This window comes from Apteryx rowi, unplaced genomic scaffold (assembly GCF_003343035.1).
Source record: "Apteryx rowi isolate R43461 unplaced genomic scaffold, aptRow1 scaffold_1146, whole genome shotgun sequence".
NCBI classification, from domain to species: Eukaryota; Metazoa; Chordata; class Aves; order Apterygiformes; family Apterygidae; genus Apteryx; species Apteryx rowi.
In genome coordinates, this window is record NW_020447360.1 from 107358 (window position 1) to 119991 (window position 12634).

At 37.7% G+C, this 12634-nt stretch overlaps 1 protein-coding gene across 1 annotated transcript in view; it reads right to left on the reverse strand.

Annotated features, from left to right (window-relative positions):
- Positions 1-12634, reverse strand: part of LOC112972607 (receptor-type tyrosine-protein phosphatase mu) — a gene marked incomplete at its 5' end in the record, with an annotated part of 60437 nt that overhangs the window by 38069 nt on the left and 9734 nt on the right. The window lies entirely within an intron of this gene.

A 12634-nucleotide genomic window follows, 5' to 3' on the forward strand; every position in this document is an offset into this window, starting at 1 on the left:
TACCGGGAGAAGAGAGTACAAGCTATCAGATTTTTAAGTTCAAGAGTGCTCCTTTCCCTAATTAATCCTTTAGATGCAACAAACTAACTGTTAGCAGGATAACTTATGGAGAATTCCACAGCAGGAAACAAAATTACGGGGTTACTAACGTTCTGCCAGTCCAGTGATCTGATTATCCAGAAGTATGTGTTATTTGCTCTTTTTTGTAGAAAACTGCAATTAAACATTATTTTAAGCTATAAAATTCACTGACTGCAGGCAAGGCAAGATCTCTCTGAACTGAAATACATTTTTGCCCTACTCAGTGAGGCACCATGGCCAAAATTTTATCTGCGGGAATTACAAGTATATCGTTAAGTGATCAGGTTTTCGTGAGTGTTCAGTTCAGTGAGCCTCCCATTTATCTCAATGGAAGTTCTCAAGTAGTCAGCAGCTCTAAAAACCTCAACACTTATTTGTATGACTAAGTGTAGACTAAAGAGTGTAAAATTAGGTTTCACTTTTTCTTTTAAGTCAATTTAAAATAGACAGCATACTATAAAGAAAACTGATAGAACTTGCTTGTGCTGATTTAGCCAAAACAATCACATCAGCTACCACGATAAAGTGCTAGCTCACTATTTATTTTATAATGGTATAGCCACTGCTATACAGCAGTACAGCTGTACACAGCCTCATCTGCGTCCTCCCAAAACGAGCTAGTTTCTGAAGGGAAGATGTTTTGTTTCAATCTGATCAGTTGCTCATAATCTGATTTGTCAAGACCAGTCTTTACTATATCCCTGTTAAACATATCCGCTAGTATGTATTTAAATGTCATGTATCCTTCCGAGAATTCTGAAGGTTTTAGTGCCTACATGGGGGTAAGTTTAGAACAAAGCTCCCTTCTCAAAACTTTAAAAACTTGGGCAATGATCATGCAGTCTTTCTGCAATAATTCCTCTCAAAGTAGATTTGGATACTTTTCTACCATAAAATGTCCACTTAAATTGAGTTTAATTCTTTTTAAAGGCTTATACAAGAATATATTTTTATAGGGACAACATGTATGCTTATCTCCATACTGTGAATAATTTTAAAGTCTGAGATAATACCATGATTGAGATATCACTAAAGCACAAGGGCCCACCACTCATCAATAGTTATCTAAATGCATACAGATCAGTCTTTTATATCTTAAGGTGTCAACAAAACAATAATGAAATAGAATCGGGTCATACAATCTGGATGCTTCTAATGCTTTAATTAAAGTCCTCACAAGTCTGAGGACAAACTAAGACAGCAGAGAGGGTAACATACCCCAACGCAACACACCTATTCACTTTCGCTGAAGTCTCATATAGGCCTGTCACTGTAAGAATTATCATACCAAAAGGCAATAGTCATTATTACTGGCAGAGCTTGGTCATAAATGCTTCAGTGTTATTTATTAATTGCTGGTTTCTAGCTGCCATACTTCACTATTAACTGTTATTTGTTGCTACTGTACATCCCAGCCGCAAACATTTTGTGCACTAAAGAATCTAAATGAAATTAAACAAAACCCTATAATGAGCTGAAGAAACACATTCTTGCTTTTATGACTTTTATTTCATTTGATTTATACTGTTGATACAGACTGTGATGGTATATGAAATGCACATTCTAATTTTAGCCTTAAGCATATTAATAATTATGTAATCTTAACCAGGGCTGTACTGTAATTATACAGCTATGCTGACCTTCCTGATAAAGCTTTCCTGGAAGTCTCACTTGCCTTAGGAAAACACAAATAAACAAAGCTGCTGATGAGCTTTCCACAAAGTTGGTACACATTAAGTATGGCAGCCCAAGCAAGGAAGCCTGAGGCAATGGCTAGTCTTATGTCAGGTAAGGAAAAAAAAAAAAACCCCTCAGTTTTAAACCTTATTTTAACTGATTCCTCCAAGGAACTAGATTCAGAGATGGAGCAGAGAGGTGCCAGTTGTTTGCAGAGGCTGTAATTAACTCACACTGAGACAAGAAAGAACCCCATTTTGTAGATGACCATTCTACCAGAACATTATGATATAATTCATGAATAAAAAATAATACTAGTTTTAAACCAGGCTTAAGAACATACTAGCCACATTAAACACTTGCATAATCTATATTTGAGGCATAGTTAGCCCTCCAATTTTTTTTTTTGGCCCTTGCTAGGGTACTACCTTACAATGCAAAAATAGAAGACTATGCAGGAACACTATTCCACAGTAGGTCACCTCAGCTACACTCAAGTGGGTTAATCAGGACTGAGCTATGAATTTAAAATGGGTTTTTCGTGATTTCTAACCTTAGATGGATTGCCGATAAGAAACAGATCTGACTGAATCTTGTTAGCTTGACATTTCAGGAAAACACTGCTTATAAAGCAAGTTGAAATGCTTTACTGGGATAAATCCTGGCTGATGCAGCTACAGGAAGCATAAATGCTTTCTGCTATATCCTTCATTAAGGAAAAACACAGCCTCCTCTCAATATCAGCCAAGGACAGCAGAGTGAATAATAACTGGCTGATTTTCAAGCACAAACTAAATCTTACCTGCTCCAAGCTAGCCAGTCAGCAAGCACTGCTGACTGCACATCAGTATATGTGAAAATTGGCTTTCACAAAATGAAACTTTCAAAGTGCTTTCAAGTCGCATTAGCTTTCAATGAGCCTTAGACTACTAAGTGACTGAGGTGCATGCAGAAATTTTATCTATAGCTCCCACGAGACTGACCAATGCATTGGCTGGACTTCTACACCACCTCCTCCTGTATTTATGGAAGGAGTCAGCACTAGATCTTCCACAAGAAGAAGAAAAGGAGGAGACTGTTCTCTATATCCTCCATCTCTTTCCAGACAGAAAGAGACAATAAAATCATCTGGCCTGTAATGTGGCCTTTACAATGTATGGTAGTGATGACCCACAGTGCTATTGTTTTATGAAATATATGCAAGTTTCACTGCTAGCTTATATTAAAAACCCTATTCTAAGCTCCCAAATAATTTCATATAAAGATGCTTAGAAAAATATATCCTTTGAATAAGGACAAAGCTGATTATTCTAGAGATCTTTTCTTTAAAATTGCTTAATTCACAAAACTAGATAATGAAGTTGAAAATAAATATTTTATAAGTATTTATATATAAATATACAAACATATTAATATAAATATACAGATATATATAAAATTGGGTAGAGTTGAATCATTTCCCTTGTTGGCATTTCCTCTGATCCCATTCTGTAGTGCTTCTGCAAGTAGTCAAAGGTTTTATGGGAATGTGCTATTTATTCTCTGGAATATCATACAACATTTTCTTTTAGTTATTGATACAGAACAAACTAGGCTGGAATATCACTCGTCTCTATGCACTATTTTGTCTGCGTTATGGTACTATCTAGAAATCCCAGGCAGGGAGTGGAGCTCCACTGTAATAGGAGCTGTGTTACATACTAAATGCACATGAATATACAAAAAGTGCCCAGGACTCTCTGAGGCACAGTCTAACCATACCTGGAGAGACAACAGGAAGCAAGGTAGGGTTACAATGAACTGAACAGGCTTGGTACAATATGCGGCAGTCACGATATGCCAGTTCCCTAGCCATTTCTGAATAATGTTAACTGTCCCTGCTCCACATTTGTATTTCCACCATGTTCGGAAACAAGCCATAGCTGCACTTAAATATACTGTTAAATCCAAGACCAGACTTTATTTGTGCAGTCTTGGCAGGTGCTATTTAAGACATTTTTATAACACTACCGCTAATGCTACCAGCTAACTTTCCAACCAATAAAGTGTTACACACTTATTGATTGACATTTCTCCACGGCTAAATTTCCAATACTAGCTCAGTTTGTTCTGTATCAACAAAATAAAACGAAAATGTCATATGATTTTCCAAAGAATAAATAGCACATTCCCATAACACCTTTTAACTACTCGCAGAAGCACTGCACACTGGGAACAGAGGAAATGCCAGCAACAGAAATGGTCCAGCCTTTTCCAAGGTTAGTCCAAGATTAGGCAGAACTGAACGCAAAAGGCATAAAAGCTGTGTATATAGCACTACCGGCCACCTGTGTGTCATTAGGTCATTCAAGAAAGCTGCTTTTTCTGATATGAACTGAGAGAAAATTTAACTCCTTTTTAATGTAGTTCGTCTAGTACAATTGAAGAACTCTTCCTTTCAGGTAACACATGTCCTGTAGAGCAGGGATATTAAATGGTTTGTCCCTCTCGTTAATATTTTTCTCAATATGGACAAATCCAGCCCAAATTCTGCACGACAATAAATAGGAAAAGACCACATAGCACTCTTAGAGGTTATGTGGGATAACCCTGGTGAGGGTTATGTGGGATACTTGAGTCAGTCTGGGCTCTTGAATCTCTACATTGCGTAGCTCAAATAAGTGCTTTCCAGGAGCACTGCTAGGCAATGGCTTGCAGAGAATGTTTTTCAGCTTTTTCTTCTTATGAAACAGGAACACTTTGAATAACTAAAACTATAACAACAGGCCTCAGTCTTGTTCATGCCAGCAGAATGCGCTAGCTACAGAGCAACAGAGTTAGTCTAACTTGCCCGCGTGCTCTCTTTCTCTCTATGCCCTACAGACATTTAACTGTTTAACAAAGTCAAGCACCTCAGGAGAACAAAAGGGGGAGAACAGTAGGGGAGTCCTCTGGGAAGCTGAGATACAAGTCCAAACTGAATCAGATACAATAGAAACATAAGATTTTGCCTCTCCATCTGAGGTCAAAGCTCTGATCAGTGGACTTTGATCAGTTGACTTGGAACTCTGTCTTTGCCAAAGCAGTCCAACAGAAAGCTTCAGTTTTGCTGAAGAAAACATTGGTTTTCTGATAAGAAAGCTGTTTTAGTTTCTTATTTGTGTATTTTTCTCAATAAGGGTAATTTGTAACATAGAAAAATGAATACCTATTAATCACTCATACTAAATGGCCCATCTGAGCTTGGGAAGACAACCAGATATGGAATTTATGTTGTAGATAACATGCTGCCTGTAACATTTCCATCTTGAAAATTTCAGGTAATTGATTTGTTGGAGTAGGACCTTCATACTAACTTGTAATGCAGAATCAATTTTGACGATGGATGAGAATTTTAAGATCATTTTATCCCCTTCATAGAAGGTTCCTTGGGGAATGGGAAAAAGAACCTAATCAGTCTTTTCCATTTCTTCGTTCCATTTTTGTGTTGAGTCAATCATAAGCATCAGGATGTAATAAAATCATCACTATTCTTCTGTTCAAAAATATGAGTTCATTCTGGCTATTTGTATCTTTCCCCAAGGACCTTACTGTGAAGGAATGCTGCCCATACTTGTGAGTAAGATATTCAGAAGCTGTATTTTTTAAACTTGTACTGGAAATTTAAATGCATTAGGATGAACACTTTAGCCAGAAGAAAAAATAAGATAATTCAGTCTACATTAAAGCATAAGTAAAAATGCTAGCGAATCCAGATTTGTCATAATTCATTATCCTCACAGGTGCCTCATGAGTGAGATATATCACACACAATGTATTTTTCTATTTAAGTCTTGAGAACTTTGGTTATATTAATTTCTTCCTCTGTCAGCCTAGCATTTATTAATATATTTCAAAAGTTGAGAAATATTCAGAATCAAGCAAATTGATAAAGATACGTGTGAAGAACATTAACAAATATATGTGTATTGGATAATTTTCCCTCTAACTTCAGGATAAATACAGTAAAAATGAAATCTGCAGGACAACAAATACTTTCAGCACTGTTGTCTATTGCTGTTTTTGGGAGCACACTGGTTATTTCCACCTCTTCAAGTAGGAAAGGGCAACATTATCGTTTTTATTCTATTTTTGGTTATATTTTATGGGGGGATCACAGTATTTGATGTATACTGTAAACAAGGAAAGCCATTCTAACATGTGGACTGGATATGTGCTTTGTAGAAAAACAGTAAAATGAGCCTACTTGCAACAGAACAAGATTTAGTAGCAGCAGAGGGAATCTCCACAAAGTCCACACCTGAACATGCAACTGCATGGCAAAATACAGATGCATAAGGCAAGAAACTAATCCAACAAGCCTGTATCTTTTTTTCCAAGGCAGTGCTTCAAAATTATCCAGACTGTTATGTGCACTGGTGGCTATATCACTGTGGAGAGATTTCAATTGCCACAGAAGGATGTAGAATAGAGAAAAGATGACAGGTTTTAAAGATTTGGATATGGTGAAGAGACAAAAGTAAGCTGCCTTATTTGTTTCTGGACACATTTGTTTCTGAAATATACTCTGTCTGTAAATGTGCTGCATCCTTGTTTTGCAGGAATATCAGAAGACCAAAAGCCTTCTCACACCTGCTACCAAGCTTCCTCCAGGCTGCTGAAGACTGGCTGGAAACGAGACTTGACAGAAAAAAAGGTGCTTTGACTCTCTGATTACCCTGACAACCTCCATTTCTCTGCTCCTTCTTCTGCCTTAGCATTAGGCATCACTGTGATTGACAGGCATGTTAGCAGTACTCCATCAAGAGCGCCCATGTGCCTTCTCCATCAAGTCCAATTTACAGCTGACTCTTTATCAAGGATGGAAACCCTACAATAAAAAATCAGCTTTTCATAATTTGCTTCCCCCCAAAATACAGACATGTGATGTACATTTGCAAAGGTTGATGTTGCATAAATCTTCCTTGGACAAGTGCCTGGCCTCAGTAATTAGGAGTCTGAGCAACAAATATACCAAGAAATGGCATCTTGAGAATGTTCTTTTTTAAAAGTGTCTCTGGCTCACAAGGACAGCTTCCTCAACTCTTGAGTTTCCGGAAGATCCTAAGTTACTTCTTTGCAGCACATATTTCATAGTTGTGTTTTAAAAATTAGGACAAATATTTCACTCTTCACAAAATCATCTGTTTTATGCAATACAGCCTTGAGGCATTTCCTTTTGCCTAAATGATTCACTGTTTTGTCCACTAAGTGTAGTTTCTCATTTCTCTTGCTAGGTAATTCTGATAAGCAAAAGTCTGTCATAACTATTCTAGACTGACTTCACAACAGAGGAATCTAACCAATACCTTGTCTTTGAGACAGAGATCTATAAATGCTCTGAAGACCTGTGTGTCTGATTTCCTACCGCTCTTTCTCTGTGAGGGAGAGAATAGAAGGATTGCTTTTTCTTTCTCTGTGGCTTTGACAATGGACTACAGAAAAATCATCATTTTTCAAAATGTTTCATAAGCCTCATTAGGAAGCCAGTGAAAAAACAGCCTGCATGGGATGAGGAAATTTATATTAACAAATAAATATTAAACAATTATTCAGTATCATTTTCACAGCTTGTTCATAGTTTCAATACATTTACAAATGTTTATCAAAGGCAGGGATGGATTTTATGCAAAATGTAGCCCCCATGTGTGAAGAATATATGTGGCTCTGTCTAGTAGTGGATCCCTCAGCAACTTCCCAGTGATGCTCCTGTTCCAGTCCATCTACACACGAAGAGTTGGAGAAGTGACACACTGCACCATATCCTAATCCCCTTCCTATCCTATCTTATCTATGCTAGCTCTGCATTTACAGCCTTCTACATCGAATGCAGAGCAACAAGGGCATTTCATTCCCTATACGGGCAAAACTGCCACAGAGCTGATTAAGACAAAGACAGAAAAATAGGGAAATCATGAAAATGTTGAATGGGCAACTGTGCTCACAGAGTTATCACTAAAATTCCCAATGATAAGTAAAGGCAGAGTGAAATCCTGGTACTCTCAGGTACCGCAGTGTGGTAACTGTTTACAAGTGCTGACTTCTTGATAGTTACCAGTTTTTACTATGCACTGTGTGAATTTTTTCTCAACACTAGTAAAGCACCAACTTTTAAATATGTAGCCAGCATAGAACTGAATGTTTGTCCCTCTTGAATGTTGGGTCAATTTTTTTACGCTTTGGTAGGAATAATAATAATAAAAATATCTGGATTATTCTGAGACAGTTTCTGAAAGCTGTTTAAAAGTAGGGAATGCTATCATCAATGTTTGGTGGGAAATGGTAATGAAGAGAGCTTTGGTGAATTTGCCATGTGGCTTCACCATATAATCTGGGGATATCACTTCCAAATGTAAAGAGTATGTTATTCCTGTATGTATTTACATGTGAGAAAAAAAGTCATTTTTGCCATTCGTCATCACTGCTGCTGAATAGGTTAAAGACATGTTTCAGAAGGTCTTGCCTATCCAACATAGTGCTTAAGCACAGGTTTATCTCCTTCACTGGAGACAAATGGCTTCAATCACCTTTCTAATGTCTTGATGATTAGGAAGTAAAGAACAGTATCAAACACAGTTGAATTTCCAAGATTAACACAGGTGGATAGAATTCAATCTCCCCACATACACCAGGAAATCAGGCTGACTACCCTTTATCGTGCAAAAAGGACAACATGTATAAAGCTAAAAAATGTGCAAGACTGTCTTGCTCTGCTGTTTTTCAATTCCCTCTGCAATGATTTCAAATGTTAATTTCCATCTGGAGGCTAAAACCATGGCAGCAAAAGTTTCTCTGTAAAGATAAGTGTGGGACTTCCACACTGCTGTAGTTCTGACAACTTTCTGCTACATAAAAACAAAAAACATGCCAAGGAAGTTAAGAGTAGTATTATTCAAAGCAATACTTTCACTTCAGATGCCTGAAAAGAACTTTCAGTTGGAAAGAAAATGTATTTTTTTTTCTGAAAACCCTTATTAAAATGTTCACACAACATATACAGTAGTGTGTGGAAGAAAGACACGTATTTTGCAGAAAAGAGAAGACAATGAAAGGGGTTATTACAGTGGCAGGTTTAGGCTGCTGTAGTGAAGACTGTGTAAACACTTCCATTGTAAATATTTATTTCCAGAAGTTTATAACTCATAGGTAAAAACTCCTCCTGCCTGAAACTTGACTTGATGTCTCCATAAGCAGCAATACACAGTGTGAAAAAAGAAACAGTTTATCTGCTTTACAATTAGGTATATACAAAAGAAGGAGAAAGGCTACATGGGGCTTATTAAATCTAAAGCTGCTTTATTTTCAAGAGTAACCTTTTACAGTCATTAAGATATGCTTTGAAGTACTTGCATAAAACATCCTAGATCAGGTTCCTCTGTCTGCTGCAGCAAGCAGAGGGAATTGGTGAATCTGACCCATGAGGAGTGTTCAAAAGTCAGCGACGCACAAATGAATGTACTTCATATACAAAGACATGCAGTTTGCATGTCAGTATCTGCTGTTTAACACCTGATTGATCTGCTTGAAAACCAGCCCTGGTGGAAAAGGCAACAAGCCATGCTGTAGTGCTATATTAACATTCATTCGTCAGTCAAAATTTACACTTGCTGGTAGAGCGGTGGAAGAAGCATTACAAAACCTTTGATAGGGACTTGCTAGAAGAAGCTAAGTCATAGTTCAGTTACCTGTGCGAACTTCAAGGGACAGAGAACAAGTAAACACAAAGAAAGATTAATTTTTGCTGCTTAGTAATCAGTGTGAGACATGCAAGATAACAACTGTTGGCCAATACTAACAAAATCCAGCAGTGTGGGTGACACTAAGTGCCGTACAGATATTTAATGCAATGCTCTCACTAAAGCACCTGGGTAAAATTCATTGATTACCTAACTCCTGGAAACAAAGCTAGCTGCCAGTAAATTGAACAGCTCATACAAGAGCTTGATAGTCTGCTGTAGAAGAATTTTAAAGAATTATATCCATGGGAACAGGGGATATATGAAACAAAGTAGCGAGTTTTAAATTGCACCAGCTTGTTGGTTTTCTGTGACCCAATGTGCTGGCTTGTGCCAAGGGAGTCTTTTTTATCAGGGTGCCTCAGGTGCGTATCCCATCTGTTGATACCAATTACGTAGATCACCAAGTCTTTATTAGCACTAAGTTCAATCTACCAGTCACATTATGCTTATCACATAAAGGAAAAATGCTGTTAATATTTTCTAATTCAAATTGCACACTTTTAATGTATTATTCTTAAAATGGAAACAAAACCTTTTTTTTAATTATTATTATTTGAAAAAGTCTCCATTTGCTAAGTCTTTTAAAAAATATATCTCCCCCTTATTTAAATGAGTAGCAGGATGCTATGAATGCCAAGGTGGAAGATGTCGGTCTACATGTCAAAATCTGGTTAGTATGCAACCTAGGTAACACTTTAATAAACAGGTAATTATGCAACTCCCAGATCTGTTAAAAGCAGATTGGTAGTCTATTACAAACTGATTAAATTTGCCACTTTTTCACTTCAAACAATTATATTTGCTCATTACCACTTGATATGTTGAATACAGCTTAAGAACACAGAACAATTTAATATCAATCATACGAACTCCTTGGAGATTTAAAACTGACTCATGTAATGATATTTCCCTTCAAAGAACAATAGGCATGTGCACTTGCAAAATTTGGGGCGGAGGAGAAGAGGGAGAACAGGAAAAGTTATTTAAAGACTGATGCGATGTAGACATTAAGGGACTTAAACATGCAGCTTAAACTGCTGTGCTGCACTGATGTGTTTATACACCTCTATATGGAAACGTGTTCTAAAACAGAGTAAGCACATCTCTGGCTATAGGTGCAAGCCTTGATTCCTGACAGGCTTACATGAGAGGAAGATACACAGAAACACAGACTGTTTGGCATGCAAAACAAATGCCTTTCCTTTCATAGTTAATACAGAGCCTTAAATGAGTTTTAGAGATTATTTGCAGTTACCTTATCATTTTTTGTGAAAGACAGAGACCGTATCGTACTGGGAGGGTTATTACTGTGCAAAGGCTTTGTCAGGAGGCTGGGGTACTGGAGAACACCATGCACTAGTCCTTACACAGCTGCATCTATCAGGACATTTCAGACAACTTTAAAACACAGATGAGTAATTTTAACCCTATTCTACAGGTGGGAAAGCCTAGAGAGAAGGAAGGGAAAGAAACTCATGATTTTTAATCAGGCCATGGACAGAGCCAGAGAGAGGACCTCTCGAGAAACCTCTCGAGATCAATGCTTTGCTTTTCCTCCAAAATGGAGCTACAAAACCACTTCCCAACTGGCCTTAGAAATAAGATGTTAAAGATGTTATTCATTAACAAACTCACAGCCGGATTAATTTTGAATTTGCAGCAAGCTGTCTGCCCATTTTTTAATGGATTTTATTTTCTTCAGAGAGTCCATTTCAGGCTCACTGCACTGCGGGAGCAGTTAGGCCATGTGCTCTCAGCTGCACCTGCACAGAAGAAATGGATGAGACCTGCCCCAAGCAATGGCAGCTGGAACAGTCACACATCCTTTACATCTTGGAAGATTTGTTTCTACTCCCCTTATTCTCCTCCTTGACTAGGTATTTCGTGACATCGTATCAGAGAAAAAGTGTGGCAAAGAAACTGCTGGGCCTGCTGGTGATTCTGGTACTTTGACTTTCAGTTCTCTATTGCATCCAATACTTGGCTTTAAAAGCCCAAGGCATAAAATCCTCATGCTTGGTATTTGCTATTAAAGTACTGAAGGGTGATAAAGTTGTATGTAAAGTTGCTTCAGATAGCAATCTCTCGTGTATCCCAGGGAGCTGCCAGAAAGATCTTCTGGTTAATATCTTGAAGAAAACAACTGTATTACAAACTGTAAATAAAATGCCAAATGTATCTGTGTGTCTTTCCATTTTAGGATTCAGCTACAAGTGAAAAACAATAGCATCATCAGCTAAAGGTTAAATGGAACAATCCATCTCTTCTCAGAAGAGGAGGGTGTAAAAGCCCAAAGTGAATCAAGCAAATACTCTGCTCTCATCCCAGTTTTCCTCTCTGTTTCATCTGTAAAAAGACTGGACTGTGGGCTGTGGTGGGTGGGTAGCAGAAGTGGAAGATGAAGCATGTTTAGATGGCTCAGATTCGAAGATCTCAAATTCTAATTCCGGTCTAAAATTTTAAGATTTACAGTGGTGAGGCAGTTTTAGAAATAAGCTCTGTGTCCTGCCCCACTGTTATCTGACACGAAGTAGCACCTCATTTGGGTGCTAACTGACTAATGAGAGCTGAAATACAGAAAGGTAGAGATACACAGAGTCCCACTGGCAAAAGTGGGAGCTGGAGGCTGCTGACACTGGGTGACTTAGGGGGAAATTTAAATCACGGTCAGAGCTCTTATTTGACAGGGCCAACTTTTTCTCTGTCTTTATAAAATATCATTAAAAAGTATATATGCCCTCTAAATCCAATAAATACGTATTATTTTCAGTATATTATTCTCAATACCCCAGCTCATGCTCTTAAAAGACTGGGCACGTGTTGAAATAATGGACCTGGGCAACTTCTTCAGATCCCCTGGCAAATCTAGGAAGCTCTGTTATAGAATGCCTATTACAGAGAAGAATCCCTCCCAGCAGCAGAGGGGCAATCCGATTTTCACACCTATGCTATCCAAACATAGGCAAGACACTGCCAAATTGTTCAATATTATGATTAACCAGCCGCAGAAGACTTATCTTTCTCATCTGTTCCAGCTCTGAACTTGACCAAAAAATAAATAAGAACTGTGTCAAAACAGGCAAATTATGTCTTTGAAGACAAGTACAAACTGCAAATTT